Here is a 9,347-nt window from a genome sequence, read left to right as displayed (position 1 = left end):
TTCCACCTCCTGCCTCCCTTGGGTCTCTCCGGGCTTCCTATTGGCCAACCCCGAAAGGCAGCCCGAGGGCAAGGGCTCCGGTCTGGCAGGATCTGTCACGTGGGTGGGCCTTCTCCAGACACGGGACAGGGTGGGAAAGGGTGGGGAGAAGATCTGGAGAGACAAAGGGATGGTCCCTGCGACAGCTTGCAAACCTCTATGTGTCAGCACTGAGCTGGGCCTGCTGTGTCCGTAGTCACGCCGCCTCACCACACCTGCCAGCTGGGTGGAACCACAGGGCCTTGCCAGGGAGGCAGACCAAAGCTCAGAGGGGAAGCCCAGCCCAGGCCACACAGCTAATGAAAGGCGTACCCCCTGCTGGCGCTCTCAGGCCTACAGCCCTCCCAGCTGTTAAGTGTTCCTTTGAAACTCAAAGCCCATGAAAGATTTGCAAACTGCAATGTAAAAAACCAGAATTGAAAATAGCCTCTACTTCCAGAATTTCTCTGAGCTTACCAGGTACCTCTGCACTTACACAGAGAGTAAATTCTCATTTAAAAATATGGTCTACCGAGAAGAGTCCCTTAAAGGTGTCAAAATGTCAAACTTATTAACTTTAAAATGCAACTTTAAAGGGGCTTGCGGGCAATTTTATGGAAAATTTAAAATGCACTGAAGGTAATGCATTTTTCAGAAAAATGCCAGTAGCATGGTATTTAGAGACAGATATAGTTCTAAAAGTGATTGAAGTGCAGGAGTAATAGTAAAGTGATTAAAGTACCAAGAATAATATTTCTCTTTTGTTATTGTTAAATATTGGGATAATCAATATAAATACATTTTAATTTGCTTTAATGTACATATTATCTTTTAAAATATATATATTTTTAAAGTTTTAAAATACATTATTTTATAAGCCCACAAATATAATAAAATCATTTTCTTAGTCAAAAAATACTTTAAAATTTTTAAAAATTCAAGGCCACCTGCATGTCAGGATCTGTCATTGGGTGTATGGGTCACCTCCTTGTTCACTGTCCCTGTCCCTTCACAAAAGGAAAGCTAATTTCCATCTCCATCGCCTCTGATCAGGTAAATATCATGGCAAACATGAATGAATGAATGAGGAAATGGACAAGTGGTGTATCTGAAGGACTAAGAGACCCATGTAGAGAGGCACTGGTGCTGAGGTTGGGAGGACAGTTTGGGCTGCATGGGAAAGGCTCTGACAGGAGCCAAAGAGTTAGGATTTTACCCAAGTGGCAGTAAGGAAAGGGGTGTGCTGCAACCGGGGCTTTAGGGAAGACTCATCTCACCCAGGGGTGAGCAGAGGTTAGAGAAAGGATGGTGTCAGGGCCACCATTCGGGGGCTCCAGGTGTAGCATCTTTGGGAGGGCAGTGGACGGAGAAGGAAGCCTGAGAAGTGGTAAAGAGAACTGACAGGATCTGGTGGGCGCCTGGGTGGGAGGGTTGGGGATAAACCTGCCCCTCTGGAAGCACCAGGGATATTGGGCTGCGGGGGCGGGGGAAGAAGCCTCTTCAGTCTGCATTGCGGTTATGCCAACGGCCTCCCCAGGGCAAGGATGGTGTCGAGATTCATTCTCAGGTCAGGGCCCATGTCTGAGGCGGGACATCAATCCAGTGCCTGGAATGAAGGACACCAAGGCCACAGTACAACCATGCCCTCTGATTCTATTTCCAGCGTGAGGTTCTGTCCCTTCCTGAGTGGCTTATGGGAGGCATCGGGTCCTACCTTACAGTCCTTGAAACTTCTGCCAAGCAGGTAGACCCAGGTCAGAACATTCAGGCAGACATGTCTGTGCACCTGTCCCTTGCTGTATCTCCAGAATACCCAGTGGATAACTTCAGCCACCTGAGACCATCCTGCTATGCTGAATCTTGAGAGGCTGAGGCAGCACTAGGAAGATTCAAGATCATCTCTCCTTTACTCTCCTCGCTCCTGCCTTGAAGGTCAAAGTCCAAATTGAAGTGGAAGTAAGGGAGAGGACAACCCATAAAGGACAGCCCGTAAAGGACAGAGCTCCCCTCCCATTCATGCACATAGGAAGGCATGCTGGAAAGAGGCTGAGGGGCCACAGACCAGGAGCTTCTGATTCTTGTCTGCAAGGCCAACACTGGACAGATGGGATCTTTAGCAGCAGGAATGTAGACCAAGTGGTCAGCAGCCCCCTCCAGGATGACATGGGTAATTTATGATGCCTATGAGCCCCAGGCTGCTCCTCACGCCTCAGTGAGAGAAGGGGCAGGGGTCAAGTTTCTCTCCTGAAGCAGCCTCAAAGACCCTGTCTGAAATCAAAAAGCCATTTTCAAATTTTAATATGAACCTCCCAAGTGATCAAGTGATTCATGTCTGTTCTTCACAAAGAGGACAGGGCCAGCTCACAGGCTCAAAGATGTGCTGGTGTTTCATTCATTCAGCACATATTTATGGAGCACCTATTATTCACCATGCACGGTGCTGGGTGGGGGAAGATAACAGTAAGCAAAACAGGAAAGGTCTCTGCTCTGTGGAACTTATATCCTAGTGATAGAAGATACATGATAAACAAATATGTAGAATAATGTAAAATTGGTGTGTTCAATGAGAGAAATGCAAAAGGTATTGTGAGAGAGTACAGGGAGTCCTTTAGAAACGATGGTCAAGGAATCAATATTTCACTTGAAGGGGATAAAGGCGCCAGTCATGTAATAAACTAGGGAAAGTCATCCAGGCAGGGGGAACAGAGAGTGCAAAGGCCCTGAGGTGAGACATAGCTTGGCTTATTCAGGACAGTATTTCTGAACTGTGAGAACTACTTAGATATCTAGCACTAAAGTTCCTAAATGAATCTTTGCAAGAAACAACAGTCCTCTTAAGGGTTTACAATGCTCACGGGATCAAGAGTGTCCAAAACTCTGGCCATACAATGGGCTATGTGGTGGCCAATGAGCCCCTGATAGTGGCTGCTTCTCTTACCTCAGGGGGTTTGAAAATTCAGCCTGATCAAGGAAAAGCAAATTAAAACCATATGAGATTTCACCTCACACCTGTCAGAATGGCTATCATCAATAAATCAACAAACAACAAGTGTTAGCGAGGATGTGGAGAAAAGGGTGTGGGACTGTAAATTAGTGCAGCTAATTTACAACATTATGAAGGTTCCTCAAAAAAGCTAAAAATGAAGTTGCCATATGATCCAGCAATTCCACTTCTGGGTATTTATCTGAGGAAAACAAAAACATAAATGCAAAAAGATATATGCACCCCCATGTTCACTGCAACATCGCTAGTAATGGCCAAGATATGGAAGCAGCCTAGATGTCCGTCAATAGACGAGTGGATAAAGAAGAGGTGGTAGCTCCTGCCGACGGGAAGACTGAGGACCTGTGGAGCCGAAGGGTGTGGTGGGGCAGCTCCTGTGACCTGAAAGCAGCAGGGGCCACCAGGTTTCAACCCTTTCCCGGCCCAGAGAGTTCCTCTCCTGCCCTGCAGAGAGATTTCTTAAGCACAACCAAAGAAGGATATCATATGAGGCGAGTGGCCATAACTCCTTTAGAACAAATGAAAATTGACTTTTGATACCCATGCATTGGTTCAGGACTTGGAAACTCATGGAAATAACAGTAAAATAGGTAACGGCTCATTTGGACTCCATCAGGAGAGACACGGTCATCCCAGAGAAAAGTGAATTTGCAGATCTGAGAACAGGGAACAAGAAAATGAAAACTGAAGGAGAACAAGTTAAGCAACAACTGATAAACCAGTTGAACCAGAGCAGATAATAAACTGGACACTGACCTAGAAAGGAGCGGAGTAACAGATATGTTTACAGATCAAGACAAGAAACTTATGGAAGCAACCACAGAATTTACCAAAAAGGATACCAAAACCAAAAGTACAGTATTATTTCAGAGACCGGTAATAAAAATTGACACTGAAATTGCTTCTTTGAAAACACTAATGGAATCTAACATGCTCCAGACAATTTGTTATCTTGCAGCCTCGGTGTTTACGTGCCTGGCAACAGCATTGGGAATTTACAGAATCTAGAAATAGCAGTGAAACGACTATATGATGCTCCTACTGCTCTGCTATTGACTTCTTAGAACACTGCACCAGGGTAGATTTACTTTGAACATGGAAAGTTGTAGCAAAACTTAATACAACAAGATTATTTAAAGTACATATGGACTAAAAAGAGATGTTTTAGAATGAGATGTGTTTTTTTGTCTTTATGTTGAAAATATGCCATTCAAAACCTGATTAATTTGAGATAGAAGGGCCTTTTGTGTTTTCCTTTTCATATATAGTTCACAGAAACTGAACGAGTTTTCTTGTTTTTGCTCGAACAGCTGTGTAAATCATATAGGATTTCTTTAGTATCTGCTGCCTATATACTTCGTTATTGTATTCAACTTTCCTGATAACTATTGCCAAATTACCCTTTCAAATAAAATATTATAGCCCTAGCTGGTTTTGCTCACTGGTTAGAGCATCAGCCTGAAGATTGAAGGGTCTGGGGTTCAGTTCTGGTCAAAGGCATGTACCTGGGTTGCAGGCTGGATCCCCAGCCCTGGTCAGGGCACATTTGGGAGACAATCAATCCATGTGTCTCTCTCTCACATCGATATTCCTCTCCCTCTCATCCACTCTCTCTGAAAAGCAATGGAAAAGATATCCTCGGGTGAGGATTTAAAAAAATAAAAATAAAAATAAAATATTACAACAAAGTTGTTTGGATTTTAAAAGTGACTTACCATATAGCTGGAGATTGTGGATTTTTTTTGTAATGAACAATAAAAACAATACATTTCAAATTTTAAGAAAGACTGGAAAAAAGGAAGGTGTGGAACTTATATGTAATGGAATATTATTCAGCAATAAAAAAGAATAAAATCTTGCCATTTGTGGCAACATGGATACACCTAGAGTGCATTATGCTAAGTGAAATAAGTCAAAGAAAGACAAATACCATATGATTTCACTCACGCATGGAATTTTTTAAATTTTTTTTCAAATATATCTTTGAAGAGAGAGGAAGGGAGAGGGAGAGAGAGATAGAAACATCAGTGATGAGAGAGCCATCATTGATCAGCTGCCTCCTGCATGCCCTCAACTGGGGATGGAGCCCACAACCTGGGCATGTGCCCTGACTGGGAATCGAACCGCAATCTCCTGGATCCTCGGTCGATGCTCAACCGCTGAGCCACGCCTGGCCAGGCTCACATGTGGAACCTTAAAAAAACAAAACAAAATAGAAACATACCCACAGATATAGAGAAGAAGCTGATGATTGCCAAAGTGGAAGGACTGGGGAATGGGAATAAAAAAAAATTAAACTTAAAAAGAGCAGTGAGGCCCAGAAAGGGTGGCCCCAAGCTTATGAATCCTTAAAAAAAAAGAAAGTTCAGCCTGGGTGGGTTGGTGCTCTGGCTGTGTGAGAAAGAAAACCAACCAAGATAGACCTGGTGACGTCCCCAGCTGCCCCTAGAGTGAGAAGGGTTTGCTCCTGTTCTCTTCTGCATAGTCCCTGAAGTGACAAGCTATGGGTCATTTCTCTAAGTGGGGTAGGGTCCTTGGGGACAAGTGAGATGTTGTGCATTTGGGGCCTTTGGAAATTATGGGTCATTGCCAGGAGTGACGGGCTGTTGCTGGAGGTTTAGGCCTCAGAGTAACCCGGGCTCTGTTCATCCACCAGAGTTTCAGCAGAGCCTGGAATCACTCCTCTGCTTTGGGAGCCCAGGACCAGCAACAGCAAGTGGGCAGGAGCTGGGGAGTGGGGAATGGGACGGTGGCCAGTGGAGGCCTTGAGACACTCATGGGCCAGGGGAGGCCCTGGAAGTCCTGGGCAGCAGGTTCCTCAAAAGCAAAACACTTGAAATATCACTGGGGTCAGCTAAGGCCTCTGTGGCCAGCCCCCGGCAGCCCAGGAGGCTTCTGTTGTGGAAATCCCCCACAGGCCAGCAAGGGCCGCTGCTGGCTGGAGGTGCCCAGAGGCGCATCTCCCTCCCCCAACCCCTCCAGGGGGCCGGAAATGGCTGAGGCAAGGCACCAGGAGGTGAATTTCGGGAGATGGCCACTCCAAGGCCTCCACGGAGCTCCAGGACCCAGCCCTGAGCCCTGGCCTCCCCATCTTGGCTCTGTTCTCTGCTGTTTTCAGCTCCTGCTTTTCCCTGAGTGGAGGAGGCTGGGAGGCTCGCCTGCCCTGAGGCGCTGCCAATGAGCCGCGGAAGGCAGGGGCTTGGCAAGCAGCGCTGCCTCTGTGGGAGCGGCAGGCCTGATTACCCTGGGCTGGCCGCGGGCGGCTGGGGAGTTTCCCAGCTTGCCTCTGTCTTTGTGGTAAACACTGCGGAGAGGTGTGGGGACAGAGGGCAGGGAGGTGCTGGCAGGAGCCTGAGCCAGGGCTTGAAGGGGAGCCAGGTTGGGCAGCCTGGCCAATCGCTCGCTCCAACTAGGAGCTTGACTTAGAATCCTTAGACATGGGGCAGGTCCAGCCCCTTGCTTCCAGGGTCCAGGGTCCAAGGCCCTACCGAGGGCGGAGTGGCCCAGGGTTCTTCCAGCTGGGATGTGGTGGAGCCAGAATGGGATGGAATACTTGGGGAAGACCCAGAGAAAGGGTCTGCTGGAGAATGTACTGTGTGTGCCTTTCCTTTTCCTACAAATCTTGGGGACTTTCCTGAGGTCAGAGCTGCTGTGTACAGCTGTGCAGGTGTGGGCTGAGGTGTGAGTGGGGGCTAACCCAGCTCGTGCTGGGCTGTGTTCATCTGGACAGTGGGTCACCTTTTCCAAACCACACAAAGGCCCTGTGCAAGCCAATGACGGATGCCCACCAGGCTGGAGTCAGAGGGCATTGCTATTGAGAAATGAGCCCTGTGCATTGGAGTAGCTGCTGGCCTGGGCTGCTCTTCCTAGAGGATGGAACACGTTCAGGACCTGGCACATCATGGAGGTGACCAGCAGGTTTGCAGAGCAGTACCCCAAGGGCCCTGGCTGAGAAAGCCCAGACCCCTTTCCTCCTCCCCAGGCTGTTTGCTTCCTGTCCTTCCCTGACTGTGTACTGATTTCTGCCACTGCAGCAGGGCCACCTCGAAACCAATTAAATTTCATCCTGAGTGGCTTGAGTCTCACAGAATCAGAATGCAGCATGAGCCTGTGGAAACTGAGGTCAGAAGTTGGTAAGATACCTGCATTTGATCAGAAAAATATAGACTGTGAGGGTGAATTGCCTGTGAAATGAGTACCGTGGTTCGATTTTATACCTATCCTTACATAACTCACAAGAATGTTTAGATTTACAAAAACTAATCTCGAAGACATATTCACTTAGTCAATAAATATTCCTTAAACACCTCATGGGTGTCACCAGCACTGTATCTGAATATTCAGTAGGGAAGCAAGTGCACCATGTCCCCGCTCACGTTCTAGTGGGCAGACAGAGCAAACCCCATGAAAACAGACAAACAGAATTGCAAATAGTAATCAGCGTGGGGAGGCAACATGCCAAAGTAGAGTAATGGGCCCACTTAAAGTGCTGGAGGTGTGCCTGAGCTGATCTTGCTTCACTTCTGAAATAAGATAATAAAAAACCCCACCAAAACCATTGTCAGTGGAGAAACAATCCTTGAATTCCGTCCAGACCACAGAACCAAATTAAGAAGCACTGACTTCCCTGCACACCTCCTCTGAGCTGCAGTGGCTCACCAGGAGAGGGCCTGCAGGGAGGCTTTTCGTTCCCTTGACGTGAGGGACGTGACCACGGATGTGAGGGACCTGCCACCTCTCAGGAGCCACAGGAGGGAGAGATCAGTCCTCTGTCAGCTGGCAGGAAGGATTCATAGAGAGGGTGAGGGAGCAGAGATCCTCTTTGAAAGATGAATCCAAATTTGCAGGCTGACGAGGGGGAGGTCTGCCCAGCACAGAGGTGCAGAGGAGGGGACAGGAGTGGTGGGTGCTTTGGAATGGGGTGCAGTGGGCATCCTGAGGAGAGAAGCCTAAGGCCTCTCCCTGGTGGGTCAGATAGCACCCCGGGGAAGGACTCATTCCCAGTCCTCCGCATCACCTCCCACTCCACCACCTCCGCGGGGCCCAGGTTCCCATGGGATTTTCCCATGCTGTCAACCTGGCCAGAGTCCTGCAGGGCAAGGTCCAGGCAGGGTTGTGAGGAAGGAGGGCCCTGGAGTGGGCCCTGGGAGGACAGATTGCTTCTCCTCAGGCCCGGCCACACATTGCTCTGCAAAGAACGTGAGGATACTGAGAAATGTTGCCCCTGCTGACTGACTGGTCATTCACATAGAAATTCAGGAGTGGGGGAGCTGGCTGGGGAAGAGGAAACAGGCTCTTTGCCCCCCTCCCCTCGTCTGGGTCTGATCTGAGCATGCAGGGCAGTGGTTCTCAAGGCTGAGGGTATAAGAGTTACTTGGGGGTTTAGGAGCCTGTTAGCATGGAGACTCCCTGTCCTTCTTCTTCTCCTCTGGGACCAGAATGTGTAGGGTGGGACCCAGGAATGTGCAAGAACCCAAGCAATTCTGATACAGGCAGCCAGTGGGTCCAGAGCTCTGGAAATTTGGCCTGTGTGGGACAGAAGCCACCAGGGAGGCTGAGAACTGGTGGCTCACTGTGGGGCGTGGTGGCTCTGGAGATCCCAGGACTTTTCCTTTGGTTCATATCAGTCCCCCCACTCTGCCTTCAGGTCTCAGAAGGGGGTCTTCCTCCCACTGGCATCCCCACCTGCTCCACCAGTGCTCCAACAGACAAACAAAGGCTACACTAGAGTCTGAGAGCCCTTCCCCCATATTCTCAGTAATGGTTTTTCCACCGGAAAAACGGCCTGAACAAATCAAACATGAGATTTGTGGTAGCTTCGGGTCTGGGAATCCAAGGCTGAAATGCATTTTGCTTACATGTAAGTCCTTGGCTTCTGAGAAGTCACACTTGATGGTGATGTTGTCAGTGGACAAAAGTGAACATTCCAGAAGGAAGGCTTCAAACCAACAGGCAACAGAGAGTTCACAACTGCTAAGAACCTGGAGGCATCAAGGTGTAACTTCCCTGCCTATTCCGACAGCTGTTAGGCTACAGACATATTTGTAAGGGTCAGCATCCTGAGTGGTGAGGAAGGTCAGAAGGGGTTGCAGAGGCCCAAAGGGGACCTCAGGGAGGTCAAGGATGGTACTCTCAACCAGCTGCTTCTCTCCAGGGTCAGAGGCCAGCTGAGCAGAGGTATGTAGTGCTTGTCTGTGGGCAGATGGACCTCATTGCATAATCTTTCAGGCCTCAAACAAGATTAGTATTCACTTGTCGCTTGCTGTCTCCTTGATGCTGAATTGCAGCCCGGGAATGGTGTGGGGGTGACCATCTGTGGGGCTGC

General features: G+C 48.5%; 1 pseudogene; it reads left to right on the top strand.

Annotated features, from left to right (window-relative positions):
- Positions 1-3,298: 3,298 nt before the first annotated feature.
- LOC107526110 (coiled-coil domain-containing protein 90B, mitochondrial pseudogene) lies at positions 3,299-4,030 on the top strand (annotated as a pseudogene).
- The last annotated feature ends 5,317 nt before the right edge of the window (positions 4,031-9,347 follow it).

This window comes from Miniopterus natalensis, chromosome 1, assembly GCF_054644295.1.
Source record: "Miniopterus natalensis isolate mMinNat1 chromosome 1, mMinNat1.hap1, whole genome shotgun sequence".
In the NCBI taxonomy this organism is placed as follows: Eukaryota; Metazoa; Chordata; class Mammalia; order Chiroptera; family Miniopteridae; genus Miniopterus; species Miniopterus natalensis.
Note: the sequence above shows the minus strand (reverse complement) of the source record. Positions and strands in the feature narration are given on the sequence as shown.